The sequence below is a fragment of the Hippichthys cyanospilos genome, chromosome 20 (assembly GCF_059441005.1).
Source record: "Hippichthys cyanospilos isolate Australia breed blue-spotted pipefish chromosome 20, RoL_Hcya_1.0, whole genome shotgun sequence".
Classification (NCBI taxonomy): Eukaryota; Metazoa; Chordata; class Actinopteri; order Syngnathiformes; family Syngnathidae; genus Hippichthys; species Hippichthys cyanospilos.
In genome coordinates, this window is record NC_142388.1 from 1,475,546 (window position 1) to 1,491,375 (window position 15,830).

The window sequence follows — 15,830 nt, forward strand, 5'->3', positions numbered from 1 at the left end:
ATGAACTTTATTTGCCGCCCACCATAAAAGCTCAAAATTTAACCGGCTTTTCTTTATGGTTAAACCGACTAAGGTTTACAAATAATGTAAATAAACTGATAATAGTGCGAAAGGAGTAAGTACTGTGTTTTACGCTTTGTTTATCCTCCGACCGCCAGAAGCAGAGCAATTTAATCGCGTCTTCATCCCAATTAAAAGCACAGAGTCGGCAAATTGTTTCAACGAGACGTTTAGGACACAGCGTACGAGACTTGGCCTCTCTTTCGGCTTCGCCGATTGGCTGGCCGGGCGCAATAATTGACGCCTAACGCCTGGCGCAACGAATCCTCAAACACGTACGAAAGTGACTCTAAAAATATTTTGATATTTTCAGCATCGGCTCGACGGCGGCGCCCCACCTTGAGGGCATGGCGCCACGCTGCGCAAAGATCACAGAACTAACCATTATTCAAATGAGGACGGGAGGGGGGTGAGAAGTAGTCGGCGTAATCGGCTAATATCCTTAAAAGAAAATCAATTCCGCTCCCATTTGGACACAATTGAATGTGTCTAAAGAGGCCAATTATTAAACATACAGATCAGATTCGTAATTGGTGTGATCTGGGGGTGGGGGGGGGCGCACTTATAAGGCTAATGCATTGACTGCGACACGCTTGGAGGACAAGCCGTGGGGGGTGTAGTAAATTTAAATGAATCCAACCCATCCAGAATTGACATTTCCCATCAGTGCTGTACTATGTTAGATTCATTATTAAAAAAAAAAAGGTAACATTTTAGCCAATGCGGCTAAATAAACTTTAATAAGTAAATGTATCTGTGTGCAGTATTGATCATTTTTAGGTCATTTTATTCGTGCCATGTTGGACTTTGACATGCATATATCGTCTGGGCGAAATTTCAGCTCCCCAGTGTCTTCAATGCTTCGTCTTTGGTGTATATTGCACAGGGGGTTAGAATAAGTAGAATAAATGGTTGGTTATTCATTTGCTGTAAGTTTAAAATTGCACACAATTTTCAATGGAATTACATTTCGATTACCGCACAATCGTTGATGTGCTCTTAAAAATCAATTAAAACATATGAATGAAAAATGCATGTTGACATTTTACGTGCTTTTTTTTTTTTTAAACGTAATTGACAAATTACTTGGTCTATGTACCCATCTCTGTGCCACGTATAATGCAAGAAAAACGATGGCGGTGGTGGTAGGGAGTGGGGGTGCCTGCCAGGCTGATGGGTAGGAAGGATTGGGGGGGGGGGGGTCCATGCAAGCCCACCTGGGGACCCGTCCTAGCGGGGGTCCATTCTTCCCCTGCAAGCGGCCCCTCCACCCATCGGGCTTTGGTACAGGTCCCCGACACGCCGGAGGGATGACCCTGGGAATCTCATTATGCATACAACCAAAGTGCACCCCCCCCTGCCCCCCCCCAGCCAGCTTGTGCATTTGCATAGAGAAGACAGAACGAATAAGGCAATAAATCAGCAGCCTATATTCAAATGCTTGGCAGGGAGATTGAAACGGCCCACCTCCCATCGGCAAACCTTACCCGCCACCCGACAGCCGGACACGGCCGCACAAATATATATACGAATGTACAAGTCGCCTCATCGCATAGCCCGGGGACGTCCGTGCTTCCATATATCAATATACATATGCTTATATAGCATGCGCCTGAGGCAAACCTAGTGCAAGTGGGGGGGGGGGGGTCCCCCGCACGCCCCGCGAAGGTCACGGCTCATAGCGGAGAGGGGCTGAAGGGGAGGAGGTGCAATTTGAATATTGCACTTAATGTAAGGCTTGGGCCTCGTCAATCACCAAATGAAACGGCGGCCGACCAGGCAGGGAACTTCTTCCCGGCAATAAGGCCGGGCAATTCATTGAATTCACAAAGTTCAGTGACCCCCCCTGTTTATTGCAGAAACCACAATATTCAGACCACAGCTTTTAAAATATACGGTAATTGTTCGCCCCCCGTACCATTCAAAAATGTAAGTTCTTCTAAGGCAAAGTGGGCATGCTTCCAGTTTTATATTTGGTACTCCAAATAAAACAAAGATTTTTTATTTTTTTAAGGCATGACAGTTCGGGTCGAACCATTCTGATATCGGGGTGACTGGGATTTTAGAATAACGACATAGAAAAGCGTATATAATATACAATTGTTTGAATGAGCTTGCAGTGTACTTTCATAACATATTTATTTAAATTCATAACTTTTTTAAAAGATCTTTGCATTGATGCTACTTTTCAAACCTATTTTAAAATCTCACGTACCCCTTGAAAACGCCTCGATGTGATTACCACTGCTATAAAATTAGGGGATTGTTTTTTTTGTTGTTGTTTTTTTTTTAAATTGAAATCAGAATTTGTATTTTAATTGTGGAAAAATGATCGTAAACATTCAAAGAAACGAATAAGAATTAAACACAAGTTTATTAATATTATAATATTAATTTTGCACTCATATGAATTTAGATGTTGCATGTTAGATTGAGATAACGACAGCTGTGTACTAATGTAAGTTTCTTGTTGGTCAGTCAGTTTATTAATTTTCTATTAAGTTTGAAATTGCTTTCAATATTTAGAAAACGATTCATTCCAACATTTTGGGCAATTAATTTTTTTTTTTTTTTTTGCAATTTCACTGACTGCAAAGTACAATTTTCGCTCCCCCTCACTTTGCGTGTCGTATATTTAAAAGCAACAAGATTTGCATCTGGTATGGACAAAAACTTGAAACAAATGCTGACTGTTTGATTATCTTTGGATGACGTGTTGCTGGAAGGAAAAAAAAAAAAGTGTTTTTTGGGGGACTGGAATCAAGACGAGTTTTATTAAAAAAGGATTTGAATATTCAAATGAACGCCCGAGTGATCTTTTGTTTAAGCTTCTCGGCTATTATTAGCTGGCTAGGGCCAAACGTATTGTTTTCCCGCCCGCTTTTTGGACGAATTTCACATCTGATTTCCGTGTGCGAACGGGGGAGGGCGCTTATTAAAGCCTTATTTACATTGACTCATCTACACAAAGTTCCGGCTTGACATTTTGCAGACAAACTTTTTTTTTCTTCCTCCCTTCTTCCACTATTGACTTTTATTATAGATCGGCGACGGCGCTCGGCGCAAAACGAAGCTCGCCGCTGTTTACTGAGATGTAATTGGCTATCTCGGAGCAGCCAGGTTTTTTTTTTTTTTTAAGTGTGTGTGCAGGTAGTACTTCTTCTCCAAATAGAAGTGGGTGCCTGGCGATAATTATGCCAGTGATGTGCACCGCCGCCATTGTTGCGAGGGGATCAAAATAATGACATGTCGAGACGCGCGAGGAAAGGATTAAAGCCCAGATGGATTGTATTTTTTTTTTTTTTGTGCATGAGCAATGTTGAACAATCCTTCCCCCCCAGCCCCCAAAAAAAAAAAGGGACAAGTCGCCCTCTACGCGAGGCGCGTTAAACAAACCAAGTAATAGTGGCAGGCTCCCCATTAATTAAGCTTGAAGGATTCCCTTTTCAATCGGGCGTTTTGTTGATGGGATTGCATACTTCACAGCCTCTGCCCCTTTGATGGCGGTTTTGGGAGCAACAAATTGATTGATGGATCGCCATTTGCATTTTCTTAAAACGCACCGCCCCGATTCTCACTTTTATAGCTCATAATGGGATGAAAGTTAGTGTGCAATGGTGAATTTTGCGCCACGATCACGGCGCAATCGGCCTTTATTGTTGCCCAAATCCGAGTGCGTTTTCAGATCCTTGATGGTATTATTCCGTCTCGCTGTGTCCTATTCGAGCGTACGCGCAAGCCAGACACTTTATTTATTTCTTTATTTCTTTACTCGCACGCGGTTTGAACCTCGCCAAGCGTGTGACATGATCGCTCGCTGGCCCCCCACAAAAAAAAAAGGAAATCAGCGAGCCGGGATTTAAAACATTAAATTCATACGTGATATTTGCCTGCACACAAATGCATTGAGGATTCTGCATATTCTATTCCAAATGGAAATCTGAGGGAACGGATTTAATTGATAATATCAATTTTGAGATTGCACAAAAGCAAAATAAGAAACCAGAATAAGAAACCAGAATTTGAATCAAATTGATGGGAAAAGAAATATATTGAAAAAAAAAATAGTGAAACCTCAAACTATATAGTTATACATGAAGTAGCCTAAAAACTTTAAATGCACTCGAGTCACTTTTTACATTACTCGGCACCCAAAAAGCAGCTATTACTTTCCAAATCAGTCGTGAAAATAATAATCTGTCCTTTTTGTGTGATTTTTTTTTAATTTACAGGGTTACTGTCCTCACTGTGAGTACTGCTAAATGCAAAAGGATGACCAATTTTATGGACACCGGAAATGTTATAAAATGATCTTCAATTATAAATGAGTCACGAAATCTAAAAAAGATGCGATTAAAAATAACCCAAACTATGAGTTAGAAATGTATGCGCCGATATCTGGGTCAAGTTGATGCAACTTTATGGATTGTTTTGTGGTGACTTCATTTTGGGGCGGGATCGCCGATGCGGACCTTGGAGGTGACCCGGTCGTTTTTGTTCATATTGTTTCATCGTAATACAATGACAATTAAAAAAGTACAGTTGCTCCAGCTCAAAACTCTTCCCCGATGTTTCCGGGTAAAAAGCATTCGCATTTTTCCTGAGACGGAAGGAAGTAAACAAGGAAGGAAGGATGGCAACATACTTTAGCCATCGTACCAAGCAGCGTATCAGAGATAACCGCAATCAAGATGAAGATTTGATCATCATTCGGCATCCTTGTGCTCTGCCACATTCCTATGACGGCCAGGGACAACTTTGCTGAACCCAGGTGGGGGGGGGGGGGGTTACTCATCGGTGTGAATAAAATGTAGCCAAGTCGTCACCAGGCAGGAAGTGATGTCGATGAAACTAACGAGTGGCACGAAAAGAGGGAAGGGAAAAAAAAGAGGCGCAGGGGGAGGAGGTGGGCAAAAAGGAGGCGACAGAGTGAGAAGAGAAAGCAAGCGAGGAAACGCAAGATGACTAATTAGCAAACAAGACACAGGTGAGAGAACACAGTGGGTGTGGGGGCTGGAAAAGGGGGGCCGGTGGGGCCTTAAAAAAAAAGGAAGGGGGGTCTTGACGAGGACTGATGGCACATAGGTGACGCTAACAATCAGACAGGCAAGAATCCAATCAACCCACAAAGGAATTCTTGCCAAGTCCAAATTTAACCCGAAAGGCTCAGTGGGGAATTGTTCAAACTACCACTTGGCATTTTTTTTTCCCGCTACAGTGCCATCTGCTGGCTGGAGCGGGTCACTGCCCACTGTATGGAAAGAAACCCTTATTCTGGATCAATGATGGAATAATAATACCCATGTAGTTTTAAATAAAAACACATGCCTATTGCACCCGTCTACATACACACTGCTTTGTAGGACGACACGGAAGACATCCATGGGTACAATGCGTTTCTGAGCCCATAATCTTAACCATCGGAAATGATTGCCTAATCCTAACCCTTACACTAACCTCAACCCTAACCCAATTCAAACCTGTACTATAAAAGCAAGTCTCGACACTCAAAAAAAAGGTCTGAACATGCGAGTGTCCTCACTTGTCCAAAATGCCCTCACCATATGGGCAGAAAACTCATAGCGGTTCTCACTAGTAGAGCTGTGCAGGAACACACACACACGCACTCGGAACAATTCCTTACAGTATATGGTATCACTGTGAAACTTGATACCTTTTTGTCATCTTTGTAATAAAACCAAGAGTTGGAGAACGCCATAAGACATCGGTCCTCTCTCTCTATCTTGCAAAAGATTGTTAGTTTTTTGTCTTATTCTCCAGTCTCGTTTTATTGATAACTCGGACAGCTTTTTTTTTCCTCAGGCCCGACTGAACAATCAACTTCCTGGTGGAGCGCTCAAGCACTTCCTGTCAGAAATGTTGAAAGTATTTAGAAAAAAAACAAAACGTTTGATCATCCTCTTCCTGGAATCCCGACACTTGCGTCGTCGTGATAAGATCTCATTGTTACCACATGGCACACACACACGCGGGTTAAATCAAGGCGAAGAAATAGAAGCAAATGTTTAAGGGTAATCAAAAGTCACCCGTGACGGGTAAAAAGCAAACGCGCGGTCTCCATCGGGGGCTGGAGGCCTCCGCAGTCATAAACAAAGTGATTTATTCAAACTTTTCCATATCACAATTCTGCTATCTAATGACTTGAGAGGGGCGGGGGCAGCGGGGGCCATCATATCCCGCTCGCCCGTGAGTTATGGAAAATCTTCTTTATGAGTGAAGTTGATGGAGGATGTGGCGAGGAGCTGGTCATAAATCCTCAATAATGCAAACGTTTGAGGAATATCTCCAAAATAAAAATGCAAATGTGATTAAGGACGCGCCGGGGCCGTGCTGATCCGGCAGCTCCGAGGGGGGAGCCTCCAATAAACGGGCGGCGTTCCCCACTTGCGCGGACGCCGCTCGTAAAGGCGCATATGTCCCGCACGTGTGGCCGGGGGGAAAAGTGTCGGCCCCGCGTTTTCGTCCCGCCGCCCTAACGAGGGGGCATAAACTTTTAGGAGGTGGGCCGGAGTGGCGTCTCGCCCGTGCAAATGGGCGGAACGCGTCGCCGTGTGAGAGCTTGTTAGCGCGCGAGAGGACGCCGGCGACACCTCGTCACTCGCCTTTTATCTCTCGTCATTCGCACGTGAAAAATCGCCGTAGATCTGCCACATCCGTCCGGATTAGCATAACAAAGGCGGGAGAGCGCGAGGGGGGAGAAGGGGAGGATAGAACGAGCCGGGGGGAGGCGGGCGGGAGGGAGGGAGGCCGCGTTGACCGTCCGGCTCGCGACGATTATTAGCTCTTCTTTCATCGTGTGGCGAGGACGGGTGCCGGACGGCCGCCGAGGCCGTCTCGTCGCATCCAAACATAGTCTGAAACGGAATTTCTTTTCCAATTCCGAATCCTTGTGTTTACCAGACCTTATGTCTACAAACGAGGAAGTCGGTTTCCATCACAGCCTCTCTCTCGGCGCAGGCTCCAACTCTTGTTGGAAATCTGATACCAAGCTTTGACAAAATCAAGCTAACGAATCATTAAGCCTTGCGCAATATTTTGATCATTTTTGGGTCATTTTTTTACACTTTGTTGCAGTATTTTAGCCAAGCTCCCACTAGTGCGATAACTAGGTGGCCGTGCCGTGCTGAACTTTAAAATGTTGTTACCATCTGGGTGGAATTTCAGCTCCCTACTCTCTCTTTTCAATGCTTTGATGTGAAATGATGGATGTAAACATCAAATGATTGGACAAAATACCTAAATGTGTCGATTAGGTAAAAAAAATTAACTAACATTTCCCCCTTTTGTTTTTTAAGAGGAAGTCCATCACAAACATTTCTTAAAGTAATATATTGTATTACCTCATATCCTGATTGGCGCCATGTTTGTGGAATTATGAATTAAGCATCAAATTCCACCTTTTTCCAATCGATCTCACTGGATGGCCATCTTGTCACTTTCCGTCAAGTGAAAATGACATCAGAGTTACGCGGGGCTCAGGTAAAAACAAATAGCGGCTCAGCTTGTGAACATCACATGAGCAAACTCAGGTAAGCCTTGATTGGTCATTATCCGAGCAACCGTGACGTCATTTTCAGTCGAACACAAGTGGCAAAATGGTCGCCCCCTGAGATTGATGAAAACGAGTAGATTTTGCTGCTTGATTTTCATTTTGACAAAGATGATATTAATCAGAATGCTGTGTTTAGACTAGTGATGGCGCATAAAACAAATTATTAGAAAGAAAAAGTTTGCCTTGATTTCTCATGTAAAGTAAACTTGCATTCGGCCCAGGTGGAGCCAGGTGGGGCCGTGATTAACTTCTCACTGCCATCTAAAGGATAGGAGTGAAACGCATGGAATTTGTCCGTCAAGGTTTGTCAATCACATTAAAAAAAAAATCTTTCTGATCGTGAGGCTCATGGCCACTGGATTTATCTGCAAACATGCGTTCCAATTAGCATAAGAAAGGCATAGAGTGAGGGGGAGGGAAGCCATATTGACTGTCCTTTTTGACAAACTCTCCGCCGATTTTTTTATTTGGCCCTTCTACTTTCATGGCGCGGTGAGAACAGGTGTTGGGCGGCCACCTTCAGAACATCCTCAACATCATCTCGTCCCATCTAGTCGGAGCCGCGACAGAATTATTCTCTTAGAATAAAAAAGGGGGGGAAAAAAAAGACGGAACTCATTGCCTTTCTGTTCCTATCACTATTACTTCCCCCTCCCCTTGCTCACCCCCCGCAAGCGCCATACAAAGCTCATTGGGTGGAAAGAGAGGGAAATGGGAAGGCTCTAAGAAGAAGGTGGGGGGCAGGGGGTGTCGGAGGACATTATGCATATGAAAATGTCCTGAAAGAAGGCTGTGATTTATGTATGCATTAGATGCAGATTCCATTACGGGCCAGTGGCTCAAGTGAGATCTTCCCGGGAACGCCGAGGCCAACCTGATCAAACTCCGCCTTCATTACCGGCCATGCGGGCTGGGGCTGGGGCTGGGGGGGGGGTTCAAGGGCTGAGGGGATGCAGGGGGGTGTATTTGCAACCAACACACACGCAAGTGTACAAACACGTATACACAAAGCACACACATGGAGGCTCGGCGGGGTAAATTGCAATCCGCCCTCCAAGGCGCTCACCTGAGAGCGGGAAAAAAAGGGGGGCGGATTAGGGAAAGGGGGTGAAATGTCCATTCCGCTGGAGGCCCTGATGGTCAATGACTTGTCGGCCATTTTACTTCACGTTTCAAAAAAGGCCTCCATCTCCATCGGAATCCTAGACCACATCTATATTAGCGCTTCTCAAATAGGGGTACGGGTGCCCCTGGGGGGTGTGAAGGCACTTCAGGGGGTATGTGAGACTCAAACAGGGTTTCTGTTGTATCAGCAAATTAAATGAATGCTTTTTTTTAATGTGGTGACAGGAATAGTACGCTATGAATTTCATATTAAGAGCGATATAATTGGAACATAGAGAAACATACTGCTTATTTATGACTACATACAACTAATTTGAGACCTTTGACGGTAATATTTGAGAAACAATCTTAATTACCGTCATTCCCCAAATATAAGACGTAGCTATGTATATGATGCACTATTAATTTTGGGGTCAAATTCTTGTATATTCTATGATACCGTGTATAAGATACAGATAAACAATAGCATAACAGAAAAACAAATTCCATCTTTAGTAAACTCGTCATAGTTTATAAAGTTAATATCCGTAACTTATATATTTGTTGCTCGAGTGTCTATCAGGTTTCCCACATTGTGAGTGGTCGGTGAACGCCTCGCCAGTGTAATGTTGAATGCGCTTGAAGCAGTCGTTGCGCAGCATCCGCGTTTCATCAAGTTTATGATTGCGTGTATTTGCCAAAAGATCGCAATTAATAAACGAGACAATTGGACTACCTTTCGGTGTATAACCTGTGCACTCGTATCCGTTTTAGTAATTTTGCTGTGTGTGAACAAGGACGGACTCGGACGTTGGTTCAATCTGCTCACTTTTTTTATTGACAACTATGCTATAAAAACCTCAGCTAACACGAGCTGCTGAAAGCTGCAACAGGCAGTTAGCTGCTAAGGGATTGAATGTCTGGACCTTGTAAAGATGGATAAATACAATGTTGGGACTGAATGAGTTAAGATAAGTCAAGGTAAAGCTGTTAAAACAGCTTTGATGGTCACAACATTCAAAAAAAGTCCAAAAGTGGCGTGTGACTTGACGTCAACAAAGTGTGTTTCGGGGGGCAACGTATGGAAGCGCGCTGTGGCGTGAGTGTTCAAAGCTGCCGTGGAGGAGGAGGATTGTTTGACTTGATAATCATGTGGCGGCCTGCGATAAGGAAAAAGTGTTTTGCGCAAATAAAACACAGGCGGCGGCACCTTGGCGTGCGACCCCGCCGCCGCAACCCACCCACCCCCCCCGTGATTGGGGTCAGCCGGGAGATTCCTCTCTGGCCAGCTAATGTGATTGCATCGCAGCAATCCCCCTAAACGCCATCACGTCTGATCTGCATAGTAATTGGCTGCGTTCTCCTTGGATCTGACCTTGGGGATGGGGCGCTGTCACTCCTGCTGCTCCCCTCCTCTACCACCAATCATATAGATACATATATACTGTGTATATATATATATATATATATATATATACATACATATATATATATATATATATATATATATATATATATACATACATATATATATATCTATATATCTATATATATATCTATATCTATATATATATCTATATATATATATATCTATATATATATATATATATATATATTTTTTTTTTTTTTTATTTATTTATTTTTTTTTCCCCCTCCCAAAGTTTAATGTGCCCCCACAGTGGAAATTTTGGTGATGCGGTATCACTAGTGCTTGCAGAGTATACTCAATATTGAGTTGGCAAGATGTCAATCACTGTTTTTTTAAATACTTTCTTAGCATGCGTGGAGGATAAAGAGAGCCTTTTCTTTCAATAAAAGGTTGCTAAGAACCATTAAAAAAGAATGTCAACATATTTATGCATTTATTTATTCATTAAAACGACATGGTATACATGTTCTTAATGTACCAAATATTCAATATTTTATTTTAAAATAAAATACTGTTTTCAATGAAAAAAAAAAAATAAACAGGGCTGGTATTTTAATGCCATAATACTGTGACCGTAATATTTTTGCTCACTGTTATCATGAATTCAGAATATTGCCTAGTGAGTTTGATTCGTTACGTGATCAGTACAAAAATTGGTACTTTTTATTTTCCCAGCGGAAAAGGATTCAGGACCAGACAGCTTGACAAGGTCAGAACTTGACCAAACATCTACAGCAGATGAGCCTCACTGGCGCCCCCTACTAGCAGACACAAATAATAAATTCTCGGTCGCGCACGCCTCCCCACCGCCTCAAAGATCCCCTTCACGGCTCGACTTTAATTACATGTTTTTTTCAACAGATGTATGGTTGCCATGGCGATGGCCGTCAGTCATTTCTCACAAAAACAAAAGCAGCGAGGCGCAGCCCCGGCATCCGAAAACCAAAGAACGGGAACGCTGTGTAAAATAACGTTTGCATCTGTCTCGCCACACCACTTCCACTTCCTGGCCAGCCGACTTTGACGGCGCAGCTGCTTGCTGAAGACGACGACGAAGATGACATAAAGAAAAAAAAAAATTAATGACTGCGATCTCAGGTTGTGTACAAGGACAGGACAATATGGCCTGATATTTTTAACAATATGTCCAGAAAGATTTATTTTCTTTCCCAAAAAAAAAAAAAAATCGTTTTTTTTTGTATGTTTTTTTTTTTGTGGCTAAGTTTCTCAGCAAGCAAGTTAAAAAAAAAAAAATAGAGAGAGACAAGTGTTAAAAGTAGGGCCCACATGCGCAGTCATCTGCCTCTTTTTGCCCGCCATCAAACCCGGACAAGCAAAACCGAAGTACTTCTATCGACAAAACCTTTCCTTTAAACATACATACACAAATAAAACAATCTTCCATCGAAACACAACAATCATTTAAGAATATCAAAACTTTTTTCCGAGCATTATTTGAAACAAAAAATCATCTCGTGGACTCTGCGTTAAAGGCTAAAAAGATGAACAAAAGTTATGCGTCAAATTCCCAAATATCGGCCCCGATAAACGGCCCGGCCGATAATGGGACGACCTCGGACAGATATCAAATATTTTTTAGAATCCATCATCCTTGATTACCCAACCAAAGTCAGCCAAAGTTGACGGTTGTCAGCTCAAGTTAGCGGCCAGTGTATGAAAACGTTTGTCTTTATTTTCTTAGTGTTTGTTTTGCACTGCTTCGATTCCGCTTTTCGGGGGATGACATTTGTTCGAATTATTCGAACGATCGGCGCAACTTCATAAAGCCGATCAAATAAAAGCAACGGATCACCTAGCCCTCGGTACAGCCGTCTTATGAGAAGACCGCGCGATGAATACTGGCAGGTTGTGTGGCATACAAGAGGGAAAAGTACAGTTAAGTTTGGGGTTAAGTCGTTATTCAAACGCCCGCCAGCCGCGCTGGTTTTCTCCTCTCTTCTCTTCTTCTCACTTTCCTCGCATCAGCGCTATTTGCGGAAGATCTTAACGAAAGACAAAGAAGCCAATGTATATTTTATGAACGCGCGCCGCCGGTTTATCGGGCTTTCTTTTTTTTATTATTATTATTTGGCGCGTACGCCTTGTGTACACACGGCGGCGGGGCGGCCCTCAAAGAGCGCGACGTCTTTCTTCTCCCCCTCGACCCCCCCTTCTCCTTCCCCCCCCCCCCTCCCACCCCCATGTCAGCGACAAGGTAAGTTGTGGCGTTTTCATACGCATTTCAAACAGGCCGAACTTCACAAGCCGGCACGGGGGCTAATTTGCAATGGAGATTTCTCTTCCTCCCCTTCTTCTTTATGATGATTTTTATTATGGTGCAAACGTGTCAAGCGAGTGACGGGTTTGTTTTGCTGTAATGATTTGCGCAAACTTGAGGTCTGTTGTGTTTTGTTCCTAAGACGGTTTGACCTAGTTGGAGCGCTCGAGCGTCCCCTCTCTGGCGTCGCCTGGCTCATGCATCGTTAACGAGGCGGGACCACCCGACGCACGGAGACCGAGAGACGGGGAGCGGGATGAATGAGGCCGACGGCTAACCCGGGCCGCGTCGGAACCTCCGAGGTCCGGCGTCATCTGCTCCCGGACCGCCGATTTGTTAACAACCTTTCCCGCGGGGGATCAGCTGTGCCGGCGTTTTCGCCGCCAAACTCTTGGCGTGAGCGTAGAATGGAGTCGGGCGTAACTAAGCTCAACTCGCGCCGACAAATCGTACAGAAACGTTTGGAGTAAAAAGTGAAAAGAATGGCCGTAACGCGGGGACAAGAAAGTGCATCAGATTATCAAGCGCGGTCTTAGGGGTAGCTTCACGCGGGGCTCAATGCTCAATTACGAATTTTGGGGGGAGTCGTTCGCATTTCCAAATAAATGCCCGTGTGGGAACGGCAAATGGCTCAAAAATGTCCCGCATACGTCGAGGACGCTGACGTCGCACAACGGGCGCGATTAACGTTTATGGAGGTTTGAAAGGCTGCCGGTTACATTTCAGATGGGGGGGGGGGGGGGGGGGGGGATTCAATATTTGGCCATGGCATTTAGTGCCGTGAGAGTAATGTCTCCTTCTCTTCAGGGGAGACCGACACAACGCTCTGCTATTGTTGTATTGTTTTTTCCAAAATGCTTCCGCCTTTTTGAGCGCGGAATTGTGACGTTTGTCGCTTGTTGGAAACGGAGCGGATTTAGAAGCGCATACCCAAGCGGCCTGGGTCGCATTTGAAAAAATATCAATCTATGCAGTTCATGCGGCCATCAAAAGATCAGATACAGATCATGTTCGCGGCCAGTGCCTGTCGCAGCTAACAGCAGCACGTGTTAGCTGAGATTGTTACGACATTTTTTTAATAAAAGAAGCACGCCGACTGAACTATAGTCCGAGCCCATCCTCGTTCACACACAGGAACATCATTAAAACCGGGAGGATCATGTCAAGGTTCTATGGCTGATTAAGGGACAGAAATAGCTAAAAAAGAACATTTCTGGTACTTATAGAAGAAGACAAAAGTCAGTCAGTGAAAATCAGTATGGGGAACGGAGGCAGCGAATTAGTTAATGACACCTGTAGCAGGCAAAAAAACAAAAACAAAACGCGTGCCGGCCTTCCAAACTTTTTTTCGAGCTCTTTTGGAAACGGGGAGGAAGATATAAAGTTTACAAAGCACGGATGCAGTGACAAAAGTCAACAAACGAGCACCCCACCCCACCCCAAATGCATTTCCTGCCCCCTCGTCCCGCCCCCCCCCCCCCCTCCTCGCTTGCCTCTCACCATGACACCCAACAGGAAGACGAGGCTCCTCCGGAGAGCGCGGAGCGCCTGGTTGTCTCCAGGTGACAGATATGTCACCGCAGCTAAAACCCTGTGGCACAATTATACTTCTGTCGGTCTGAGGGGAGACAGAGGGGGCGGGTGGGGAGGGGCGGGGGGGGGGGGAGGGGGGGGGGGCGCTGGGTAGTTTGGGAACAGAGTGAGTGAGAAGTGTGTGTGTGAGACGCTTTACTCGTGGCTTATTCAAAGAGACAGCCCAAGGGATGCCTCTCGCTCTTCTAACAAAGCACTTTTTTTTTTTTTTTTTTTTTTTCTTGAGTATTGCTGGGTGCGCTCCAGTCAAATCCTCTGGGCCTCAGTCAGTCACCACTCCCACCCAATCATCACCGCCATCACCCCCACCCCCCCCACACACACACACAGCTCAGCCATTTGAGAAACTTTTTCAAATGAATAATCCAGAGGAGCTGTGACCATTCGTTTGCGGCGCCGGGTTTAATGTCACATGAGCGGCGGGCTGGCGGGCGGAGAAATGCATTTGCATTTTTGATTCATGAGTGACTTTTTCTCTTTACACGTCAAGTAAGAGTATTTGAAGTGGGGACGGACACCTCAATGAGAGGTGAGCGACGATTGGCAGATGATTCATAGCGTCTCCGGAAATGAGATCCAAGGGAGAAAAAGTTTGCTTGTTTCAGTACTTGGAGTCAAAAAGTGAAAGTCCTATTGAGCTCTGTCACAATTTAATCTTTTTAAAATCGACTATAATAAAGGAAGTCACGTTAGCATAGCTTGCTAGAATACTGTACATTGTTCGTGCATTGAATAACAGCTTGAGTTCTGGTATTATAGCAGGGGAGGGGCAAGTCATGCTAGCCCCTCCCCCCAACAAAAAAAATAAATAAACTTTACTTCTTCAAAAGATTAAAACGGACAGCGTGTAAGATTTAGAACGTTTTCCATTACGGACGGCACGAGGTGCTGCATTTACTGTGGCCCGTAGCTATAAAAGACATGACAGCCTCCGGAGGAGTGCCACCCCCCCATGTAATATGATTTAATGATAACTACGATTATATTTAAAACATACTGTTGGTTGTGAAGAACGCATTTATTTGCAAGTTTTTGAAATATATAATCATTTAATTTGTTCCTTTTTAATGAAAAATGGTCTAAATCTTACACACTGTCCCTTTAACTAATTCAATCCATATATATATATATATATATATATATATATATATATATATATATATATATATGTATATATATATATATATATATATATATATGTATATATATATATATATATATATATATATATATATATATATGTATATATACTGTACGTTAAGTACTGAAGTAATCAAAGGTTTAAAAAGGTTGTCACTAAATTAAATATTGAAGTAATTAATTACTTTATGTATGTAAATATTAAAGTCATCAGATAATTGAAGTAACTAAATGCTAAGGAAACCAAAGTAATCAAGTACTCTAGTTAATTTGGTACTAAAGTAATAAATTTAGGTACTAAAGTCATCTATTCCTTAGGTACCAAAGCAATCTATTGGTAACAATCATTTACTCGTGGATTGAAGTACCTAGAGTAATCAATTATTCATGTATTTATTCAGCCATTTTCATGTAGTCCTTGCGCCAAACCCTAGAAAAAAAAGATGTAAAAATATTTATATAAATGAAGTATCTGGGATTTCAAGTCTAAAGGCTTCAAAAAAGAAAATAAGTCTTTGGGATTGGATGAGTTGCACATTTAGGAGTTTTGTGACGTACTTTTTTGTTGAAGGGGGGACATGAAATTTCCGAATGGTGCCAACTAAATTCCAAACTCCTGCTTAAGTTTCAGACTCTTAACAAATTCCAAGCCA

The 15,830-nt window shown here is 43.4% G+C and overlaps 1 protein-coding gene across 4 annotated transcripts in view; it reads right to left on the reverse strand.

Annotated features, from left to right (window-relative positions):
- LOC148406876 (uncharacterized) overlaps positions 1 to 15,830 on the reverse strand; it is a 150,570-nt gene that overhangs the window by 97,546 nt on the left and 37,194 nt on the right. The window contains exon 1 of one of the 4 annotated variants that reach the window (XM_088403196.1): positions 7,422 to 7,478. The exons of the other annotated variants lie outside the window; for them this stretch is intronic. The gene's annotated coding sequence lies outside the window, so the exon portion shown is untranslated. Of the gene's footprint in view, positions 1 to 7,421; positions 7,479 to 15,830 lie in introns of those variants that run through there. 4 annotated transcript variants of the gene reach the window in all.